The sequence below is a fragment of the Lissotriton helveticus genome, chromosome 3_2 (genome assembly GCF_964261635.1).
Source record: "Lissotriton helveticus chromosome 3_2, aLisHel1.1, whole genome shotgun sequence".
Taxonomy (NCBI): Eukaryota; Metazoa; Chordata; class Amphibia; order Caudata; family Salamandridae; genus Lissotriton; species Lissotriton helveticus.
This window is the reverse complement of record NC_136062.1, coordinates 233,335,654-233,359,983: the sequence shown is the minus strand read 5'-3', so window position 1 is coordinate 233,359,983 and position 24,330 is coordinate 233,335,654.

The following is a 24,330-nucleotide window of genomic DNA, read 5'->3' as shown; positions in this document are numbered from 1 at the left end:
GGCTTAGCAGTTCGGGCTGGACTGTTCCCATGAGGCACATGGTCAGACTGATTTGCATATAGCCATATCTGAACTGGGGTGGCAGAGTGGGCTAAAGAACGGTGATAGATCAAACCCAGATCTTTTGACTGGGTGTGAGTGTTTGATTGGTTCAGCTGCTCAGTCCATCACCATCCCCTTTTGTACCGCTTTGGCCGCCATAAGTGTGGCAGAATATGCTCAGACGTGAGTCTCTTGCTCACCTTGCCACTGGATTCAAGCAAGCCGGGCTGAAGACGGCTGGAATGCCAGAAACCGTTCCTCGGAAGCTTGTTTCCGGTCCAGGGAAGGAATGGCTTGGCAGTTCGGGCTGGACTGTTCCCATGAGGCACAGGGTCAGACTGATTTGCATATAGCTATGTCTGAACTGGGGTGGCAGAGTGGGCTAAAGAACGGTGATGGATCAAACCTAGATCTTTTGACTGGGTGTGAGTGTTTGATTGGTTCAGATGCTCCGTCCATCACCACCCCCTTTTGTACCGCTTTGGCCGCCATAAGTGTGGCAGGGTATGCTCAGACGTGAGTCCCTTGCTCACTTTGCCACTGGATTCAAGCAAGCCGGGCTGAAGACGGCTGGAATGCCAGAAACCGGCCCTCGGAAGCTTGTTTCCGGTCCAGGGAAGGCATGGCTTGGCAGTTCGGGCTGGACTGTTCCCATGAGGCACAGGGTCAGACTGATTTGCATATAGCCATGTCTGAACTGGGGTGGCAGAGTGGGCTAAAGAACGGTGATGGATCAAACCCAGATCTTTTGACTGGGTGTGAGTATTTGATTGGTTCAGATGCTCCTTCCATCACCACCCCCTTCTGTACCGCTTTGGCCGCCATAAGTGCGGCAGGGTATGCTCAGACGTGGGTCCCTTGCTCACTTTGCCACTGGATTCAAGCAAGCCGGGCTGAAGACGGCTGGAATGCCAGAAACCGCTCCTTGGAAGCTTGTTTCCGGTCCAGGGAAGGCATGGCATGGCTTAGCAGTTCGGGCTGGACTGTTCCCATGAGGCACATGGTCAGACTGATTTGCATATAGCCATATCTGAACTGGGGTGGCAGAGTGGGCTAAAGAACGGTGATAGATCAAACCCAGATCTTTTGACTGGGTGTGAGTGTTTGATTGGTTCAGCTGCTCAGTCCATCACCATCCCCTTTTGTACCGCTTTGGCCGCCATAAGTGTGGCAGAATATGCTCAGATGTGAGTCCCTTGCTCACCTTGCCACTGGATTCAAGCAAGCCGGGCTGAAGACGGCTGGAATGCCAGAAACCGTTCCTCGGAAGCTTGTTTCCGGTCCAGGGAAGGAATGGCTTGGCAGTTCGGGCTGGACTGTTCCCATGAGGCACAGGGTCAGACTGATTTGCATATAGCTATGTCTGAACTGGGGTGGCAGAGTGGGCTAAAGAACGGTGATGGATCAAACCTAGATCTTTTGACTGGGTGTGAGTGTTTGATTGGTTCAGATGCTCCATCCATCACCACCCCCTTTTGTACCGCTTTGGCCGCCATAAGTGTGGCAGGGTATGCTCAGACGTGAGTCCCTTGCTCACTTTGCCACTGGATTCAAGCAAGCCGGGCTGAAGACGGCTGGAATGCCAGAAACCGGTCCTCAGAAGCTTGTTTCTGGTCCAGGGAAGGCATGGCTTGGCAGTTCGGGCTTGACTGTTCCCATGAGGCACAGGGTCAGACTGATTTGCATATAGGCATGTCTGAACTGGGGTGGCAGAGTGGGCTAAAGAACGGTGATGGATCAAACCCAGATCTTTTGACTGGGTGTGAGTGTTTGATTGGTTCAGATGCTCCGTCCATCACCACCCCCTTTTGTACCGCTTTGGCCGCCATAAGTGTGGCAGGGTATGCTCAGACGTGAGTCCCTTGCTCACTTTGCCACTGGATTCAAGCAAGCCGGGCTAAAGACGGCTGGAATGCCAGAAACCGGTTCTCGGAAGCTTGTTTCCGGTCCAGGGAAGGCATGGCTTGGCAGTTCGGGCTGGACTGTTCCCATGAGGCACAGGGTCAGACTGATTTGCATATAGCCATGTCTGAACTGGGGTGGCAGAGTGGGCTAAAGAACGGTGATGGATCAAACCCAGATCTTTTGACTGGGTGTGAGTGTTTGATTGGTTCAGATGCTCCGTCCATCACCACCCCCTTTTGTACCGCTTTGGCCGCCATAAGTGTGGCAGGGTATGCTCAGACGTGAGTCCCTTGCTCACTTTGCCACTGGATTCAAGCAAGCCGGGCTGAAGACGGCTGGAATGCCAGAAACCGGTCCTCAGAAGCTTGTTTCTGGTCCAGGGAAGGCATGGCTTGGCAGTTCGGGCTTGACTGTTCCCATGAGGCACAGGGTAAGACTGATTTGCATATAGGCATGTCTGAACTGGGGAGGCAGAGTGGGCTAAAGAACGGTGATGGATCAAACCCAGATCTTTTGACTGGGTGTGAGTGTTTGATTGGTTCAGATGCTCCGTCCATCACCACCCCCTTTTGTACCGCTTTGGCCGCCATAAGTGTGGCAGGGTATGCTCAGACGTGAGTCCCTTTCTCACTTTGCCACTGGATTCAAGCAAGCCGGGCTAAAGACGGCTGGAATGCCAGAAACCGGTCCTCGGAAGCTTGTTTCCGGTCCAGGGAAGGCATGGCTTGGCAGTTCGGGCTGGACTGTTCCCATGAGGCACAGGGTCAGACTGATTTGCATATAGCCATGTCTGAACTGGGGTGGCAGAGTGGGCGAAAGAACGGTGATGGATCAAACCCAGATCTTTTGACTGGGTGTGTGTGTTTGATTGGTTCAGATGCTCCGTCCATCACCACCCCCTTTTGTACCGCTTTGGCCGCCATAAGTAAGCCAGGGTATGCTCAGACGTGAGTCCCTTGCTCACTTTGCCACTGGATTCAAGCAAGCCGGGCTGAAGATGGCTGGAATGCCAGAAACCGGTCCTCGGAAGCTTGTTTCCGGTCCAGGGAAGGCATGGCTTGGCAGTTCGGGCTGGACTGTTCCCATGAGGCACAGGGTCAGACTGATTTGCATATAGCCATGTCTGAACTGGGGTGGCAGAGTGGGCTAAAGAATGGTGATGGATCAAACCCAGATCTTTTGACTGGGTGTGAGTGTTTGATTGGTTCAGATGCTCCGTCCATCACCACCCCCTTTTGTACCGCTTTGGCCACCATAAGTATGGCAGGGTATGCTCAGACGTGAGTCCCTTGCTCACTTTGCCACTGGATTCAAGCAAGCCGGGCTGAAGACGTCTGGAATGCCAGATACCGGTCCTCGGAAGCTTGTTTCCGGTCCAGGGAAGGCATGGCTTGGCAGTTCGGGCTGGACTGTTCCCATGAGGCACAGGGTCAGACTGATTTGCATATAGCTATGTCTGAACTGGGGTGGCAGAGTGGGCTAAAGAACGGTGAAGGAACAAACCCAGATCTTTTGCCTGGGTGTGAGTGTTTGATTGGTTCAGATGCTCCGTCCATCACCACCCCCTTTTGTACCGCTTTGGCCGCCATAAGTTTGGCAGGGTATGCTCAGACGTGAGTCCCTTGCTCACTTTGCCACTGGATTCAAGCAAGCCGGGCTGAAGATGGCTGGAATGCCAGACACCGGTCCTCGGAAGCTTGTTTCCGGTCCAGGGAAGGCATGGCTTAGCAGGTCGGGCTGGACTGTTCCCATGAGGCACAGGGAAAGACTGATTTGCATATAGCCATGTCTGAACTGGGGTGGCAGAGTGGGCTAAAGAACGGTGATGGATCAAACCCAGATCTTTTGACTGGGTGTGAGTGTTTGATTGGTTCTGATGCTCCGTCCATCACCACCCGCTTTTGTACCGCTTTGGCTGCCATAAGTGTGGCAGGGTATGCTCAGACTTGAGTCCCTTGCTCACTTTGCCACTGGATTCAAGCAAGCCGGGCTGAAGACGGCTGGAATGCCAGAAACAGGCCCTCGGAAGCTTGTTTCCGGTCCAGGGAAGGTCTGGCTTGGCAGTTCGGGCTGGACTGTTCCCATGAGGCACAGGGTCAGACTGATTTGCATATAGCCATGTCTGAACTAGGGTGGCAGAGTGGGCTAAAGAACGGTGATGGATCAAACCCAGATCTTTTGACTGGGTGTGAGTGTTTGATTGGTTCAGATGCTCCGTCCATCACCACCCCCTTTTGTACCGCTTTGGCTGCCATAAGTGTGGCAGAATATGCTCAGACGTGAGTCCCTTGCTCACTTTGCCACTGGATTCAAGCAAGCCGGGCTGAAGACGGCTGGAATGCCAGAAACCGTTCCTCGGAAGCTTGTTTCCGGTCCAGGGAAGGAATGGCTTGGCAGTTCGGGCTGGACTGTTCCCATGAGGCACAGGGTCAGACTGATTTGCATATAGCTATGTCTGAACTGGGGTGGCAGAGTGGGCTAAAGAACGGTGATGGATCAAACCCAGATCTTTTGACTGGGTGTGAGTGTTTGATTGGTTCAGATGCTCCGTCCATCACCACCCCCTTTTGTACCGCTTTGGCCGCCATAAGTGTGGCAGAATATGCTCAGACGTGAGTCCCTTGCTCACTTTGCCACTGGATTCAAGCAAGCCGGGCTGAAGACGGCTGGAATGCCAGAAACCGGTCCTCAGAAGCTTGTTTCTGGTCCAGGGAAGGCATGGCTTGGCAGTTCGGGCTTGACTGTTCCCATGAGGCACAGGGTCAGACTGATTTGCATATAGGCATGTCTGAACTGGGGTGGCAGAGTGGGCTAAAGAACGGTGATGGATCAAACCCAGATCTTTTGACTGGGTGTGAGTGTTTGATTGGTTCAGATGCTCCGTCCATCACCACCCCCTTTTGTACCGCTTTGGCCGCCATAAGTGTGGCAGGGTATGCCCAGACGTGAGTCCCTTGCTCACTTTGCCACTGGATTCAAGCAAGCCGGGCTGAAGACGGCTGGAATGCCAGAAACCGGTCCTCAGAAGCTTGTTTCTGGTCCAGGGAAGGCATGGCTTGGCAATTCGGGCTTGACTGTTCCCATGAGGCACAGGGTCAGACTGATTTGCATATAGGCATGTCTGAACTGGGGTGGCAGAGTGGGCTAAAGAACGGTGATGGATCAAACCCAGATATTTTGACTGGGTGTGAGTGTTTGATTGGTTCAGATGCTCCGTCCATCACCACCCCCTTTTGTACCGCTTTGGCCGCCATAAGTGTGGCAGGGTATGCTCAGACGTGAGTCCCTTGCTCACTTTGCCACTGGATTCAAGCAAGCCGGGCTAAAGACGGCTGGAATTCCAGAAACCGGTCCTCGGAAGCTTGTTTCCGGTCCAGGGAAGGCATGGCTTGGCAGTTCGGGCTGGACTGTTCCCATGAGGCACAGGGTCAGACTGATTTGCATATAGCCATGTCTGAACTGGGGTGGCAGAGTGGGCTAAAGAACGGTGATGGATCAAACCCAGATCTTTTGACTGGGTGTGAGTGTTTGATTGGTTCAGATGCTCCGTCCATCACCACCCCCTTTTGTACCGCTTTGGCCGCCATAAGTGTGGCAGGGTATGCTCAGACGTGAGTCCCTTGCTCACTTTGCCACTGGATTAAAGCAAGCCGGGCTGAAGACGGCTGGAATGCCAGAAACCGGTCCTCAGAAGCTTGTTTCTGGTCCAGGGAAGGCATGGCTTGGCAGTTCGGGCTTGACTGTTCCCATGAGGCACAAGGTCAGACTGATTTGCATATAGGCATGTCTGAACTGGGGTGGCAGAGTGGGCTAAAGAACGGTGATGGATCAAACCCAGATCTTTTGACTGGGTGTGAGTGTTTGATTGGTTCAGACGCTCCGTCCATCACCACCCCCTTTTGTACCGCTTTGGCCGCCATAAGTGTGGCAGGGTATGCTCAGACGTGAGTCCCTTGCTCACTTTGCCACTGGATTCAAGCAAGCCGGGCTAAAGACGGCTGGAATGCCAGAAACCGGTCCTCGGAAGCTTGTTTCCGGTCCAGGGAAGGCATGGCTTGGCAGTTCGGGCTGGACTGTTCCCATGAGGCACAGGGTCAGACTGATTTGCATATAGCCATGTCTGAACTGGGGTGGCAGAGTGGGCGAAAGAACGGTGATGGATCAAACCCAGATCTTTTGACTGGGTGTGTGTGTTTGATTGGTTCAGATGCTCCGTCCATCACCACCCCCTTTTGTACAGCTTTGGCCGCCATAAGTAAGCCAGGGTATGCTCAGACGTGAGTCCCTTGCTCACTTTGCCACTGGATTCAAGCAAGCCGGGCTGAAGATGGCTGGAATGCCAGAAACCGGTCCTCGGAAGCTTGTTTCCGGTCCAGGGAAGGCATGGCTTGGCAGTTCGGGCTGGACTGTTCCCATGAGGCACAGGGTCAGACTGATTTGCATATAGCCATGTCTGAACTGGGGTGGCAGAGTGGGCTAAAGAACGGTGATGGATCAAACCCAGATCTTTTGACTGGGTGTGAGTGTTTGATTGGTTCAGATGCTCCGTCCATCACCACCCCCTTTTGTACCGCTTTGGCCACCATAAGTATGGCAGGGTATGCTCAGACGTGAGTCCCTTGCTCACTTTGCCACTGGATTTAAGCAAGCCGGGCTGCAGACGTCTGGAATGCCAGATACCGGTCCTCGGAAGCTTGTTTCCGGTCCAGGGAAGGCATGGCTTGGCAGTTTGGGCTGGACTGTTCCCATGAGGCACAGGGTCAGACTGATTTGCATATAGCTATGTCTGAACTGGGGTGGCAGAGTGGGCTAAAGAACGGTGAAGGAACAAACCCAGATCTTTTGCCTGGGTGTGAGTGTTTGATTGGTTCAGATGCTCCGTCCATCACCACCCCCTTTTGTACCGCTTTGGCCGCCATAAGTTTGGCAGGGTATGCTCAGACGTGAGTCCCTTGCTCACTTTGCCACTGGATTCAAGCAAGCCGGGCTGAAGACGGCTGGAATGCCAGACACCGGTCCTCGGAAGCTTGTTTCCGGTACAGGGAAGGCATGGCTTAGCAGGTCGGGCTGGACTGTTCCCATGAGGCACAGGGAAAGACTGATTTGCATATAGCCATGTCTGAACTGGGGTGGCAGAGTGGGCTAAAGAACGGTGATGGATCAAACCCAGATCTTTTGACTGGGTGCGAATGTTTGATTGGTTCTGATGCTCCGTCCATCACCACCCGCTTTTGTACCGCTTTGGCTGCCATAAGTGTGGCAGGGTATGCTCAGACTTTAGTCCCTTGCTCACTTTGCCACTGGATTCAAGCAAGCCGGGCTGAAGACGGCTGGAATGCCAGAAACAGGCCCTCGGAAGCTTGTTTCCGGTCCAGGGAAGGTCTGGCTTGGCAGTTCGGGCTGGACTGTTCCCATGAGGCACAGGGTCAGACTGATTTGCATATAGCCATGTCTGAACTGGGGTGGCAGAGTGGGCTAAAGAACGGTGATGGATCAAACCCAGATCTTTTGACTGGGTGTGAGTGTTTGATTGGTTCAGATGCTCCGTCCATCACCACCCCCTTTTGTACCGCTTTGGCCGCCATAAGTGTGGCAGAATATGCTCAGACGTGAGTCCCTTGCTCACTTTGCCACTGGATTCAAGCAAGCCGGGCTGAAGAGGGCTGGAATGCCAGAAACCGTTCCTCGGAAGCTTGTTTCCGGTCCAGGGAAGGAATGGCTTGGCAGTTCGGGCTGGACTGTTCCCATGAGGCACAGGGTCAGACTGATTTGCATATAGCTATGTCTGAACTGGGGTGGCAGAGTGGGCTAAAGAACGGTGATGGATCAAACCCAGATCTTTTGACTGGGTGTGAGTGTTTGATTGGTTCAGATGCTCCGTCCATCACCACCCCCTTTTGTATCGCTTTGGCCGCCATAAGTGTGGCAGGGTATGCTCAGACGTGAGTCCCTTGCTCACTTTGCCACTGGATTCAAGCAAGCCGGGCTGAAGAGGGCTGGAATGCCAGAAACCGGTCCTCGGAAGCTTGTTTCCGGTCCAGGGAAGGCATGGCTTGGCAGTTCGGGCTGGACTGTTCCCATGAGGCACAGGGTCAGACTGATTTGCATATAGCCATGTCTGAACTGGGGTGGCAGAGTGGGCTAAAGAACGGTGATGGATCAAACCCAGATCTTTTGACTGGGTGTGAGTGTTTGATTGGTTCAGATGCTCCGTCCATCACCACCCCCTTTTGTACCGCTTTGGCCGCCATAAATGTGGCAGGGTATGCTCAGACGTGAGTCCCTTGCTCACTTTGCCACTGGATTCAAGCAAGCCGGGCTGAAGACGGCTGGAATGCCAGAAACCGGTCCTTAGAAGCTTGTTTCTGGTCCAGGGAAGGCATGGCTTGGCAGTTCGGGCTTGACTGTTCCCATGAGGCACAGGGTCAGACTGATTTGCATATAGGCATGTCTGAACTGGGGTGGCAGAGTGGGCTAAAGAACGGTGATGGATCAAACCCAGATCTTTTGACTGGGTGTGAGTGTTTGATTGGTTCAGATGCTCCGTCCATCACCACCCCCTTTTGTACCGCTTTGGCCGCCATAAGTGTGTCAGGGTATGCCCAGACGTGAGTCCCTTGCTCACTTTGCCACTGGATTCAAGTAAGCCGGGCTGAAGACGGCTGGAATGTCAGAAACCGGTCCTCGGAAGCTTGTTTCCGGTCCAGGGAAGGCATGGCTTGGCAGTTCGGGCTGGACTGTTCACATGAGGCACAGGGTCAGACTGATTTGCATATAGCCATGTCTGAACTGGGGTGGCAGAGTGGGCTAAAGAACGGTGATGGATCAAACCCAGATCTTTTGCCTGGGTGTGAGTGTTTGATTGGTTCAGATGCTCCGTCCATCACCACCCCCTTTTGTACCGCTTTGGCCGCCATAAGTTTGGCAGGGTATGCTCAGACGTGAGTCCCTTGCTCACTTTGCCACTGGATTCAAGCAAGCCGGGCTGAAGACGGCTGGAATGCCAGACACCGGTCCTCGGAAGCTTGTTTCCGGTCCAGGGAAGGCATGGCTTAGCAGGTCGGGCTGGACTGTTCCCATGAGGCACAGGGAAAGACTGTTTTGCATATAGCCATGTCTGAACTGGGGTGGCAGAGTGGGCTAAAGAATGGTGATGGATCAAACCCAGATCTTTTGACTGGGTGTGAGTGTTTGATTGGTTCAGATGCTCCGTCCATCACCACCCCCTTTTGTACCGCTTTGGCCGCCATAAGTGTGACAGGGTATGCTCAGACGTGAGTCCCTTGCTCACTTTGCCACTGGATTCAAGCAAGCCGGGCTGAAGACGGCTGGAATGCCAGAAACAGGCCCTCGGAAGCTTGTTTCCGGTCCAGGGAAGGTCTGGCTTGGCAGTTCGGGCTGGACTGTTCCCATGAGGCACAGGGTCAGACTGATTTGCATATAGCCATGTCTGAACTGGGGTGGCAGAGTGGGCTAAAGAACGGTGATGGATCAAACCCAGATCTTTTGACTGGGTGTGAGTGTTTGATTGGTTCAGATGCTCCGTCCATCACCACCCCCTTTTGTACCGCTTTGGCCGCCATAAGTGTGGCAGAATATGCTCAGACGTGAGTCCCTTGCTCACTTTGCCACTGGATTCAAGCAAGCCGGGCTGAAGACGGCTGGAATGCCAGAAACCGTTCCTCGGAAGCTTGTTTCCGGTCCAGGGAAGGAATGGCTTGGCAGTTCGGGCTGGACTGTTCCCATGAGGCACAGGGTCAGACTGATTTGCATATAGCTATGTCTGAACTGGGGTGGCAGAGTGGGCTAAAGAACGGTGATGGATCAAACCCAGATCTTTTGACTGGGTGTGAGTGTTTGATTGGTTCAGATGCTCCGTCCATCACCACCCCCTTTTGTACCGCTTTGGCCGCCATAAGTGTGGCAGGGTATGCTCAGACGTGAGTCCCTTGCTCACTTTGCCACTGGATTAAAGCAAGCCGGGCTGAAGACGGCTGGAATGCCAGAAACCGGTCCTCAGAAGCTTGTTTCTGGTCCAGGGAAGGCATGGCTTGGCAGTTCGGACTTGACTGTTCCCATGAGGCACAGGGTCAGACTGATTTGCATATAGGCATGTCTGAACTGGGGTGGCAGAGTGGGCTAAAGAACGGTGATGGATCAAACCCAGATCTTTTGACTGGGTGTGAGTGTTTGATTGGTTCAGATGCTCCGTCCATCACCACCCCCTTTTGTACCGCTTTGGCCGCCATAAGTGTGGCAGGGTATGCTCAGACGTGAGTCCCTTGCTCACTTTGCCACTGGATTCAAGCAAGCCGGGCTAAAGACGGCTGGAATGCCAGAAACCGGTCCTCGGAAGCTTGTTTCCGGTCCAGGGAAGGCATGGCTTGGCAGTTCGGGCTGGACTGTTCCCATGAGGCACAGGGTCAGACTGATTTGCATATAGCCATGTCTGAACTGGGGTGGCAGAGTGGGCTAAAGAACGGTGATGGATCAAACCCAGATCTTTTGACTGGGTGTGAGTGTTTGATTGGTTCAGATGCTCCGTCCATCACCACCCCCTTTTGTACCGCTTTGGCCGCCATAAGTGTGGCAGGGTATGCTCAGACGTGAGTCCCTTGCTCACTTTGCCACTGGATTCAAGCAAGCTGGGCTGAAGACGGCTGGAATGCCAGAAACCGGTCCTCAGAAGCTTGTTTCTGGTCCAGGGAAGGCATGGCTTGGCAGTTCGGGCTTGACTGTTCCCATGAGGCACAGGGTCAGACTGATTTGCATATAGGCATGTCTGAACTGGGGTGGCAGAGTGGGCTAAAGAACGGTGATGGATCAAACCCAGATCTTTTGACTGGGTGTGAGTGTTTGATTGGTTCAGATGCTCCGTCCATCACCACCCCCTTTTGTACCGCTTTGGCCGCCATAAGTGTGGCAGGGTATGCTCAGACGTGAGTCCCTTGCTCACTTTGCCACTGGATTCACGCAAGCCGGGCTAAAGACGGCTGGAATGCCAGAAACCGGTCCTCGGAAGCTTGTTTCCGGTCCAGGGAAGGCATGGCTTGGCAGTTCGGGCTGGACTGTTCCCATGAGGCACAGGGTCAGACTGATTTGCATATAGCCATGTCTGAACTGGGGTGGCAGAGTGGGCTAAAGAACGGTGATGGATCAAACCCAGATCTTTTGACTGGGTGTGTGTGTTTGATTGGTTCAGATGCTCCGTCCATCACCAGCCCCTTTTGTACCGCTTTGGCCGCCATAAGTAAGCCAGGGTATGCTCAGACGTGAGTCCCTTGCTCACTTTGCCACTGGATTCAAGCAAGCCGGCTGAAGATGGCTGGAATGCCAGAAACCGGTCCTCGGAAGCTTTTTTCCGGTCCAGGGAAGGCATGGCTTGGCAGTTCGGGCTGGACTGTTCCCATGAGGCACAGGGTCAGACTGATTTGCATATAGCCATGTCTGAACTGGGGTGGCAGAGTGGGCTAAAGAACGGTGATGGATCAAACCCAGATCTTTTGACTGGGTGTGAGTGTTTGATTGGTTCAGATGCTCCGTCCATCACCACCCCCTTTTGTACCGCTTTGGCCACCATAAGTATGGCAGGGTATGCTCAGACGTGAGTCTCTTGCTCACTTTTCCACTGGATTCAAGCAAGCCGGGCTGAAGACGGCTGGAATGCCAGATACCGGTCCTTGGAAGCTTGTTTCCGGTCCAGGGAAGGCATGGCTTGGCAGTTCGGGCTGGACTGTTCCCATGAGGCACAGGGTCAGACTGATTTGCATATAGCCATGTCTGAACTGGGGTGGCAGAGTGGGCTAAAGAACGGTGATGGATCAAACCCAGATCTTTTGCCTGGGTGTGAGTGTTTGATTGGTTCTGATGCTCCGTCCATCACCACCAGCTTTTGTACCGCTTTGGCTGCCATAAGTGTGGCAGGGTATGCTCAGACGTGAGTCCCTTGCTCACTTTGCCACTGGATTCAAGCAAGCCGGGCTGAAGACGGCTGGAATGCCAGAAACAGGCCCTCGGAAGCTTGTTTCCGGTCCAGGGAAGGTCTGGCTTGGCAGTTCGGGCTGGACTGTTCCCATGAGGCACAGGGTCAGACTGATTTGCATATAGCCATGTCTGCACTGGGGTGGCAGAGTGGGCTAAAGAACGGTGATGGATCAAAGCCAGATCTTTTGACTCGGTGTGAGTGTTTGATTGGTTCAGATGCTCCGTCCATCACCACCCCATTTTGTACCGCTTTGGCCGCCATAAGTGTGGCAGGGTATGCTCAGACGTGAGTCCCTTGCTCACTTTGCCACTGGATTCGAACAAGCCGGGCTGAAGACAGCGGGAATGCCAGAAACCGGTCCTCGGAAGCTTGTTTCCGGTCCAGGGAAGGCATGGCTTGGCAGTTCGTGCTGGACTGTTCCCATGAGGCACAGGGTCAGACTGATTTGCATATAGCCATGTCTGAACTGGGGTGGCAGAGTGGGCTAAAGAACGGTGATGGATCAAACCCAGATCTTTTGACTGGGTGTGAGTGTTTGATTGGTTCAGATGCTCCGTCCATCACCACCCCCTTTTGTACCGCTTTGGCCGCCATAAGTGTGGCAGGGTATGCTCAGACGTGAGTCCCTTGCTCACTTTGTCACTGGATTCAAGCAAGCCGGGCTGAAGACGGCTGGAATGCCAGAAACCGGTCCTCGGAAGCTTGTTTCCGGTCCAGGGAAGGCATGGCTTGGGAGTTCGGGCTGGACTGTTCCTATGAGGCACAGGGTCAGACTGATTTGCATATAGCCATGTCTGAACTGGGGTGGCAGAGTGGGCTAAAGAACGGTGATGGATCAAACCCAGATCTTTTGACTGGGTGTGAGTGTTTGATTGGTTCATATGCTCCGTCCATCACCACCCCCTTTTGTACCGCTTTGGCTGCCATAAGTGTGGCAGGGTATGCTCAGACGTGAGTCCCTTGCTCACTTTGCCACTGGATTCAAGCAAGCCGGGCTGAAGACGGCTGGAATGCCAGAAACCGGTCCTCGGAAGCTTGTTTCCGGTCCAGGGAAGGCATGGCTTGGCAGTTCGGGCTGGACTGTTCCCATGAGGCACAGGGTCAGACTGATTTGCATATAGCCATGTCTGAACTGGGGTGGCAGAGTGGGCTAAAGAACAGTGATGGATCAAACCCAGATCTTTTGACTGGGCTTGAGTGTTTGATTGGTTCAGATGCTCCGTTCACCACCACCCCCTTTTGTACTTCTTTGGTCACCATAAGTGTGGCAGGGTATGCTCAGACGTGAGTCCCTTGCTCACTTTGCCACTGGATTCAAGCAAGCCGGGCTGAAGACGGCTGGAATGCCAGAAACCGGTCCTCGGAAGCTTGTTTCCGGTTCAGGGAAGGCATGGCTTGGCAGTACGGGCTGGTCTGTTCCCATGAGGCACAGGGTCAGATTGATTTGCATATAGCCATGTCTGAACTGGGGTGGCAGAGTGGGCTAAAGAACGGTGATGGATCAAACCCAGATCTTTTGACTGGGTGTGAGTGTTTGATTGGTTCAGATGCTCCGTCCATCACCACCCCTTTTTTACCGCTTTGGCAGCCATAAGTGTGGCAGGGTATGCTCAGACGTGAGTCCCTTGCTCACTTTGCCACTGGATTCAAGCAAGCCGAGCTGAAGACGGCTGGAATGCCAGAAACCGGTCCACGGAAGCTTGTTTCTGGTCCAGGGAAGGCATGGCTTGGCAGTTCGGGCTGGACTGTTCCCATGAGACACAGGGTCAGACTGATTTGCATATAACCATGTCTGAACTGGGGTGGCAGAGTGGGCTAAAGAACGGTGATGGATCAAACCCAGATCTTTTGACTGGGTGTGAGTGTTTGATTGGTTCAGATGCTCCGTCCATCACCACCCCCTTTTGTACCGCTTTGGCCGCCATAAGTGTGGCAGGGTATGCTCAGACATGAGTCCCTTGCTCACTTTGCCACTAGATTCAAGCAAGCCGGGCTGAAGACGGCTGGAATGCCAGAAACCGGTCCTCGGAAGCTTGTTTCCGGTCCAGGGAAGGCATGGCTTGGCAGTTCGGGCTGGACTGTTCCCATGAGGCACAGGGTCAGACTGATTTGCATATAGCCATGTCTGAACTGGGGTGGCAGAGTGGGCTAAAGAACGGTGATGGATCAAACCCAGATCTTTTGACTGGGTGTGAGTGTTTGATTGGTTCAGATGCTCCGTCCATCACCACCCCCTTTTGTACCGCTTTGGCCGCCATAAGTGTGGCAGGGTATGCTCAGACGTGAGTCCCTTGCTCACTTTGCCACTGGATTCAAGCAAGCTGGGCTGAAGACGGCTGGAATGCCAGAAACCGGTCCTCAGAAGCTTGTTTCTGGTCCAGGGAAGGCATGGCTTGGCAGTTCGGGCTTGACTGTTCCCATGAGGCACAGGGTCAGACTGATTTGCATATAGGCATGTCTGAACTGGGGTGGCAGAGTGGGCTAAAGAACGGTGATGGATCAAACCCAGATCTTTTGACTGGGTGTGAGTGTTTGATTGGTTCAGATGCTCCGTCCATCACCACCCCCTTTTGTACCGCTTTGGCCGCCATAAGTGTGGCAGGGTATGCTCAGACGTGAGTCCCCTGCTCACTTTGCCACTGGATTCACGCAAGCCGGGCTAAAGACGGCTGGAATGCCAGAAACCGGTCCTCGGAAGCTTGTTTCCGGTCCAGGGAAGGCATGGCTTGGCAGTTCGGGCTGGACTGTTCCCATGAGGCACAGGGTCAGACTGATTTGCATATAGCCATGTCTGAACTGGGGTGGCAGAGTGGGCTAAAGAACGGTGATGGATCAAACCCAGATCTTTTGACTGGGTGTGTGTGTTTGATTGGTTCAGATGCTCCGTCCATCACCAGCCCCTTTTGTACCGCTTTGGCCGCCATAAGTAAGCCAGGGTATGCTCAGACGTGAGTCCCTTGCTCACTTTGCCACTGGATTCAAGCAAGCCGGCTGAAGATGGCTGGAATGCCAGAAACCGGTCCTCGGAAGCTTTTTTCCGGTCCAGGGAAGGCATGGCTTGGCAGTTCGGGCTGGACTGTTCCCATGAGGCACAGGGTCAGACTGATTTGCATATAGCCATGTCTGAACTGGGGTGGCAGAGTGGGCTAAAGAACGGTGATGGATCAAACCCAGATCTTTTGACTGGGTGTGAGTGTTTGATTGGTTCAGATGCTCCGTCCATCACCACCCCCTTTTGTACCGCTTTGGCCACCATAAGTATGGCAGGGTATGCTCAGACGTGAGTCTCTTGCTCACTTTGCCACTGGATTCAAGCAAGCCGGGCTGAAGACGGCTGGAATGCCAGATACCGGTCCTCGGAAGCTTGTTTCCGGTCCAGGGAAGGCATGGCTTGGCAGTTCGGGCTGGACTGTTCCCATGAGGCACAGGGTCAGACTGATTTGCATATAGCCATGTCTGAACTGGGGTGGCAGAGTGGGCTAAAGAACGGTGATGGATCAAACCCAGATCTTTTGCCTGGGTGTGAGTGTTTGATTGGTTCAGATGCTCCGTCCATCACCACCCCCTTTTGTACCGCTTTGGCCGCCATAAGTTTGGCAGGGTATGCTCAGACGTGAGTCCCTTGCTCACTTTGCCACTGGATTCAAGCAAGCCGGGCTGAAGACGGCTGGAATGCCAGACACCGGTCCTCGGAAGCTTGTTTCCGGTCCAGGGAAGGCATGGCTTAGCAGGTCGGGCTGGACTGTTCCCATGAGGCACAGGGAAAGACTGATTTGCATAAAGCCATGTCTGAACTGGGGTGGCAGAGTGGGCTAAAGAACGGTGATGGATCAAACCCAGATCTTTTGACTGGGTGTGAGTGTTTGATTGGTTCTGATGCTCCGTCCATCACCACCAGCTTTTGTACCGCTTTGGCTGCCATAAGTGTGGCAGGGTATGCTCAGACGTGAGTCCCTTGCTCACTTTGCCACTGGATTCAAGCAAGCCGGGCTGAAGACGGCTGGAATGCCAGAAACAGGCCCTCGGAAGCTTGTTTCCGGTCCAGGGAAGGTCTGGCTTGGCAGTTCGGGCTGGACTGTTCCCATGAGGCACAGGGTCAGACTGATTTGCATATAGCCATGTCTGCACTGGGGTGGCAGAGTGGGCTAAAGAACGGTGATGGATCAAACCCAGATCTTTTGACTGGGTGTGAGTGTTTGATTGGTTCAGATGCTCCGTCCATTACCACCCCCTTTTGTACAGATTTGGCTGCCATAAGTGTGGGGCAGGGTATGCTCAGACGTGAGTCCCTTGCTCACTTCGCCACTGGATTCAAGCAAGCCGGGCTGAAGACGGCTGGAATGCCAGAAACCGGTCCTCGGAAGCTTGTTTCCGGTCCAGGGAAGGCATGCCTTGGCAGTTCGGGCTGGACTGTTCCCATGAGGCACAGGGTCAGACTGATTTGCATATAGCCATGCCTGAACTGGGGTTGCAGAGTGGGCTAAAGAACGGTGATGGATCAAAGCCAGATCTTTTGACTGGGTGTGAGTGTTTGATTGGTTCAGATGCTCCGTCCATCACCACCCCCTTTTGTACCGCTTTGGCCGCCATAAGTGTGGCAGGGTATGCTCAGACGTGAGTCCCTTGCTCACTTTGCCACTGGATTCAAGCAAGCCGGGCTGAAGATGGCTGGAATGCCAGAAACCGTTCCTCGAAGCTTGTTTCTGGTCCAGGGAAGGCATGCCTTGGCAGTTCGGGCTGGACTGTTCCCATGAGGCACAGGGTCAGACTGATTTGCATATAGCCATTTCTGAACTGGGGTGGCAGAGTGGGCTAAAGAACGGTGATGGATCAAAGCCAGATCTTTTGACTGGGTGTGAGTGTTTGATTGGTTCAGATGCTCCGTCCATCACCACCCCATTTTGTACCGCTTTGGCCGCCATAAGTTTGGCAGGGTATGCTCAGACGTGAGTCTCTTGCTCACTTTGCCACTGGATTCAAGCAAGCCGGGCTGAAGACGGCTGGAATGCCAGATACCGGTCCTCGGAAGCTTGTTTCCGGTCCAGGGAAGGCATGGCTTGGCAGTTCGGGCTGGACTGTTCCCATGAGGCACAGGGTCAGACTGATTTGCATATAGCCATGTCTGAACTGGGGTGGCAGAGTGGGCTAAAGAACGGTGATGGATCAAACCCAGATCTTTTGCCTGGGTGTGAGTGTTTGATTGGTTCAGATGCTCCGTCCATCACCACCCCCTTTTGTACCGCTTTGGCCGCCATAAGTTTGGCAGGGTATGCTCAGACGTGAGTCCCTTGCTCACTTTGCCACTGGATTCAAGCAAGCCGGGCTGAAGACGGCTGGAATGCCAGACACCGGTCCTCGGAAGCTTGTTTCCGGTCCAGGGAAGGCATGGCTTAGCAGGTCGGGCTGGACTGTTCCCATGAGGCACAGGGAAAGACTGATTTGCATAAAGCCATGTCTGAACTGGGGTGGCAGAGTGGGCTAAAGAACGGTGATGGATCAAACCCAGATCTTTTGACTGGGTGTGAGTGTTTGATTGGTTCTGATGCTCCGTCCATCACCACCAGCTTTTGTACCGCTTTGGCTGCCATAAGTGTGGCAGGGTATGCTCAGACGTGAGTCCCTTGCTCACTTTGCCACTGGATTCAAGCAAGCCGGGCTGAAGACGGCTGGAATGCCAGAAACAGGCCCTCGGAAGCTTGTTTCCGGTCCAGGGAAGGTCTGGCTTGGCAGTTCGGGCTGGACTGTTCCCATGAGGCACAGGGTCAGACTGATTTGCATATAGCCATGTCTGCACTGGGGTGGCAGAGTGGGCTAAAGAACGGTGATGGATCAAACCCAGATCTTTTGACTGGGTGTGAGTGTTTGATTGGTTCAGATGCTCCGTCCATTACCACCCCCTTTTGTACAGATTTGGCTGCCATAAGTGTGGGGCAGGGTATGCTCAGACGTGAGTCCCTTGCTCACTTCGCCACTGGATTCAAGCAAGCCGGGCTGAAGACGGCTGGAATGCCAGAAACCGGTCCTCGGAAGCTTGTTTCCGGTCCAGGGAAGGCATGCCTTGGCAGTTCGGGCTGGACTGTTCCCATGAGGCACAGGGTCAGACTGATTTGCATATAGCCATGCCTGAACTGGGGTTGCAGAGTGGGCTAAAGAACGGTGATGGATCAAAGCCAGATCTTTTGACTGGGTGTGAGTGTTTGATTGGTTCAGATGCTCCGTCCATCACCACCCCCTTTTGTACCGCTTTGGCCGCCATAAGTGTGGCAGGGTATGCTCAGACGTGAGTCCCTTGCTCACTTTGCCACTGGATTCAAGCAAGCCGGGCTGAAGATGGCTGGAATGCCAGAAACCGTTCCTCGAAGCTTGTTTCTGGTCCAGGGAAGGCATGCCTTGGCAGTTCGGGCTGGACTGTTCCCATGAGGCACAGGGTCAGACTGATTTGCATATAGCCATTTCTGAACTGGGGTGGCAGAGTGGGCTAAAGAACGGTGATGGATCAAAGCCAGATCTTTTGACTGGGTGTGAGTGTTTGATTGGTTCAGATGCTCCGTCCATCACCACCCCATTTTGTACCGCTTTGGCCGCCATAAGTGTGGCAGGGTATGCTCAGACGTGAGTCCCTTGCTCACTTTGCCACTGGATTCGAACAAGCCGGGCTGAAGACAGCTGGAATGCCAGAAACCGGTCCTCGGAAGCTTGTTTCCGGTCCAGGGAAGGCATGGCTTGGCAGTTCGGGCTGGACTGTTCCCATGAGGCACAGGGTCAGACTGATTTGCATATAGCCATGTCTGAACTGGGGTGGCAGAGTGGGCTAAAGAACGGTGATGGATCAAACCCAGATCTTTTGACTGGGTGTGAGTGTTTGATTGGTTCAGATGCTCCGTCCATCACCACCCCCTTTTGTACCGCTTTGGCCACCATAAGTATGGCAGGGTATGCTCAGACGTGAGTCTCTTGCTCACTTTGCCACTGGATTCAAGCAAGCCGGGCTGAAGACGGCTGGAATGCCAGATACCGGTCCTCGGAAGCTTGTTTCCGGTCCAGGGAAGGCATGGCTTGGCAGTTCGGGCTGGACTGTTCCCATGAGGCACAGGGTCAGACTGATTTGCATATAGCCATGTCTGAACTGGGGTGGCAGAGTGGGCTAAAGAACGGTGATGGATCAAACCCAGATCTTTTGCCTGGGTGTGAGTGTTTGATTGGTTCAGATGCTCCGTCCATCACCACCCCCTTTTGTACCGCTTTGGCCGCCATAAGTTTGGCAGGGTATGCTCAGACGTGAGTCCCTTGCTCACTTTGCCACTGGATTCAAGCAAGCCGGGCTGAAGACGGCTGGAATGCCAGACACCGGTCCTCGGAAGCTTGTTTCCGGTCCAGGGAAGGCATGGCTTAGCAGGTCGGGCTGGACTGTTCCCATGAGGCACAGGGAAAGACTGATTTGCATAAAGCCATGTCTGAACTGGGGTGGCAGAGTGGGCTAAAGAACGGTGATGGATCAAACCCAGATCTTTTGACTGGGTGTGAGTGTTTGATTGGTTCTGATGCTCCGTCCATCACCACCAGCTTTTGTACCGCTTTGGCTGCCATAAGTGTGGCAGGGTATGCTCAGACGTCAGTCCCTTGCTCACTTTGCCACTGGATTCAAGCAAGCCGGGCTGAAGACGGCTGGAATGCCAGAAACAGGCCCTCGGAAGCTTGTTTCCGGTCCAGGGAAGGTCTGGCTTGGCAGTTCGGGCTGGACTGTTCCCATGAGGCACAGGGTCAGACTGATTTGCATATAGCCATGTCTGCACTGGGGTGGCAGAGTGGGCTAAAGAACGGTGATGGATCAAACCCAGATCTTTTGACTGGGTGTGAGTGTTTGATTGGTTCAGATGCTCCGTCCATTACCACCCCCTTTTGTACAGATTTGGCTGCCATAAGTGTGGCAGGGTATGCTCAGACGTGAGTCCCTTGCTCACTTCGCCACTGGATTCAAGCAAGCCGGGCTGAAGACGGCTGGAATGCCAGAAACCGGTCCTCGGAAGCTTGTTTCCGGTCCAGGGAAGGCATGCCTTGGCAGTTCGGGCTGGACTGTTCCCATGAGGCACAGGGTCAGACTGATTTGCATATAGCCATGTCTGAACTGGGGTGGCAGAGTGGGCTAAAGAACGGTGATGGATCAAACCCAGATCTTTTGACTGGGTGTGTGTGTTTGATTGGTTCAGATGCTCCGTCCATCACCAGCCCCTTTTGTACCGCTTTGGCCGCCATAAGTAAGCCAGGGTATGCTCAGACGTGAGTCCCTTGCTCACTTTGCCACTGGATTCAAGCAAGCCGGCTGAAGATGGCTGGAATGCCAGAAACCGGTCCTCGGAAGCTTTTTTCCGGTCCAGGGAAGGCATGGCTTGGCAGTTCGGGCTGGACTGTTCCCATGAGGCACAGGGTCAGACAGATTTGCATATAGCCATGTCTGAACTGGGGTGGCAGAGTGGGCTAAAGAACGGTGATGGATCAAACCCAGATCTTTTGACTGGGTGTGAGTGTTTGATTGGTTCAGATGCTCCGTCCATCACCACCCCCTTTTGTACCGCTTTGGCCACCATAAGTATGGCAGGGTATGCTCAGACGTGAGTCTCTTGCTCACTTTTCCACTGGATTCAAGCAAGCCGGGCTGAAGACGGCTGGAATGCCAGATACCGGTCCTCGGAAGCTTGTTTCCGGTCCAGGGAAGGCATGGCTTGGCAGTTCGGGCTGGACTGTTCCCATGAGGCACAGGGTCAGACTGATTTGCATATAGCCATGTCTGAACTGGGGTGGCAGAGTGGGCTAAAGAACGGTGATGGATCAAACCCAGATGTTTTGCCTGGGTGTGAGTGTTTGATTGGTTCAGATGCTCCGTCCATCACCACCCCCTTTTGTACCGCTTTGGCCGCCATAAGTTTGGCAGGGTATGCTCAGACGTGAGTCCCTTGCTCACTTTGCCACTGGATTCAAGCAAGCCGGGCTGAAGACGGCTGGAATGCCAGACACCGGTCCTCGGAAGCTTGTTTCCGGTCCAGGGAAGGCATGGCTTAGCAGGTCGGGCTGGACTGTTCCCATGAGGCACAGGGAAAGACTGATTTGCATATAGCCATGTCTGAACTGGGGTGGCAGAGTGGGCTAAAGAACGGTGATGGATCAAACCCAGATCTTTTGACTGGGTGTGAGTGTTTGATTGGTTCTGATGCTCCGTCCATCACCACCAGCTTTTGTACCGCTTTGGCTGCCATAAGTGTGGCAGGGTATGCTCAGACGTGAGTCCCTTGCTCACTTTGCCACTGGATTCAAGCAAGCCGGGCTGAAGACGGCTGGAATGCCAGAAACAGGCCCTCGGAAGCTTGTTTCCGGTCCAGGGAAGGTCTGGCTTGGCAGTTCGGGCTGGACTGTTCCCATGAGGCACAGGGTCAGACTGATTTGCATATAGCCATGTCTGCACTGGGGTGGCAGAGTGGGCTAAAGAACGGTGATGGATCAAAGCCAGATCTTTTGACTCGGTGTGAGTGTTTGATTGGTTCAGATGCTCCGTCCATCACCACCCCATTTTGTACCGCTTTGGCCGCCATAAGTGTGGCAGGGTATGCTCAGACGTGAGTCCCTTGCTCACTTTGCCACTGGATTCGAACAAGCCGGGCTGAAGACAGCGGGAATGCCAGAAACCGGTCCTCGGAAGCTTGTTTCCGGTCCAGGGAAGGCATGGCTTGGCAGTTCGTGCTGGACTGTTCCCATGAGGCACAGGGTCAGACTGATTTGCATATAGCCATGTCTGAACTGGGGTGGCAGAGTGGGCTAAAGAACGGTGATGGATCAAACCCAGATCTTTTGACTGGGTGTGAGTGTTTGATTGGTTCAGATGCTCCGTCCATCACCACCCCCTTTTGTACCGCTTTGGCCGCCATAAGTGTGGCAGGGTATGCTCAGACGTGAGTCCCTTGCTCACTTTGTCACTGGATTCAAGCAAGCCGGGCTGAAGACGGCTGGAATGCCAGAAACCGGTCCTCGGAAGCTTGTTTCCGGTCCAGGGAAGGCATGGCTTGGGAGTTCGGGCTGGACTGTTCCTATGAGGCACAGGGTCAGACTGATTTGCATATAGCCATGTCTGAACTGGGGTGGCAGAGTGGGCTAAAGAACGGTGATGGATCAAACCCAGATCTTTTGACTGGGTGTGAGTGTTTGATTGGTTCATATGCTCCGTCCATCACCACCCCCTTTTGTACCGCTTTGGCTGCCATAAGTGTGGCAGGGTATGCTCAGACGTGAGTCCCTTGCTCACTTTGCCACTGGATTCAAGCAAGCCGGGCTGAAGACGGCTGGAATGCCAGAAACCGGTCCTCGGAAGCTTGTTTCCGGTCCAGGGAAGGCATGGCTTGGCAGTTCGGGCTGGACTGTTCCCATGAGGCACAGGGTCAGACTGATTTGCATATAGCCATGTCTGAACTGGGGTGGCAGAGTGGGCTAAAGAACAGTGATGGATCAAACCCAGATCTTTTGACTGGGCTTGAGTGTTTGATTGGTTCAGATGCTCCGTTCACCACCACCCCCTTTTGTACTTCTTTGGTCACCATAAGTGTGGCAGGGTATGCTCAGACGTGAGTCCCTTGCTCACTTTGCCACTGGATTCAAGCAAGCCGGGCTGAAGACGGCTGGAATGCCAGAAACCGGTCCTCGGAAGCTTGTTTCCGGTTCAGGGAAGGCATGGCTTGGCAGTACGGGCTGGTCTGTTCCCATGAGGCACAGGGTCAGATTGATTTGCATATAGCCATGTCTGAACTGGGGTGGCAGAGTGGGCTAAAGAACGGTGATGGATCAAACCCAGATCTTTTGACTGGGTGTGAGTGTTTGATTGGTTCAGATGCTCCGTCCATCACCACCCCTTTTTTACCGCTTTGGCAGCCATAAGTGTGGCAGGGTATGCTCAGACGTGAGTCCCTTGCTCACTTTGCCACTGGATTCAAGCAAGCCGAGCTGAAGACGGCTGGAATGCCAGAAACCGGTCCACGGAAGCTTGTTTCTGGTCCAGGGAAGGCATGGCTTGGCAGTTCGGGCTGGACTGTTCCCATGAGACACAGGGTCAGACTGATTTGCATTTAACCATGTCTGAACTGGGGTGGCAGAGTGGGCTAAAGAACGGTGATGGATCAAACCCAGATCTTTTGACTGGGTGTGAGTGTTTGATTGGTTCAGATGCTCCGTCCATCACCACCCCCTTTTGTACCGCTTTGGCCGCCATAAGTGTGGCAGGGTATGCTCAGACATGAGTCCCTTGCTCACTTTGCCACTGGATTCAAGCAAGCCGGGCTGAAGACGGCTGGAATGCCAGAAACCGGTCCTCGGAAGCTTGTTTCCGGTCCAGGGAAGGCATGGCTTGGCAGTTCGGGCTGGACTGTTCCCATGAGGCACAGGGTCAGACTGATTTGCATATAGCCATGTCTGAACTGGGGTGGCAGAGTGGGCTAAAGAACGGTGATGGATCAAACCCAGATCTTTTGACTGGGTGTGAGTGTTTGATTGGTTCAGATGCTCCGTCCATCACCACCCCCTTTTGTACCGCTTTGGCCGCCATAAGTGTGGCAGGGTATGCTCAGACGTGAGTCCCTTGCTCACTTTGCCACTGGATTCAAGCAAGCTGGGCTGAAGACGGCTGGAATGCCAGAAACCGGTCCTCAGAAGCTTGTTTCTGGTCCAGGGAAGGCATGGCTTGGCAGTTCGGGCTTGACTGTTCCCATGAGGCACAGGGTCAGACTGATTTGCATATAGGCATGTCTGAACTGGGGTGGCAGAGTGGGCTAAAGAACGGTGATGGATCAAACCCAGATCTTTTGACTGGGTGTGAGTGTTTGATTGGTTCAGATGCTCCGTCCATCACCACCCCCTTTTGTACCGCTTTGGCCGCCATAAGTGTGGCAGGGTATGCTCAGACGTGAGTCCCTTGCTCACTTTGCCACTGGATTCACGCAAGCCGGGCTAAAGACGGCTGGAATGCCAGAAACCGGTCCTCGGAAGCTTGTTTCCGGTCCAGGGAAGGCATGGCTTGGCAGTTCGGGCTGGACTGTTCCCATGAGGCACAGGGTCAGACTGATTTGCATATAGCCATGTCTGAACTGGGGTGGCAGAGTGGGCTAAAGAACGGTGATGGATCAAACCCAGATCTTTTGACTGGGTGTGTGTGTTTGATTGGTTCAGATGCTCCGTCCATCACCAGCCCCTTTTGTACCGCTTTGGCCGCCATAAGTAAGCCAGGGTATGCTCAGACGTGAGTCCCTTGCTCACTTTGCCACTGGATTCAAGCAAGCCGGCTGAAGATGGCTGGAATGCCAGAAACCGGTCCTCGGAAGCTTTTTTCCGGTCCAGGGAAGGCATGGCTTGGCAGTTCGGGCTGG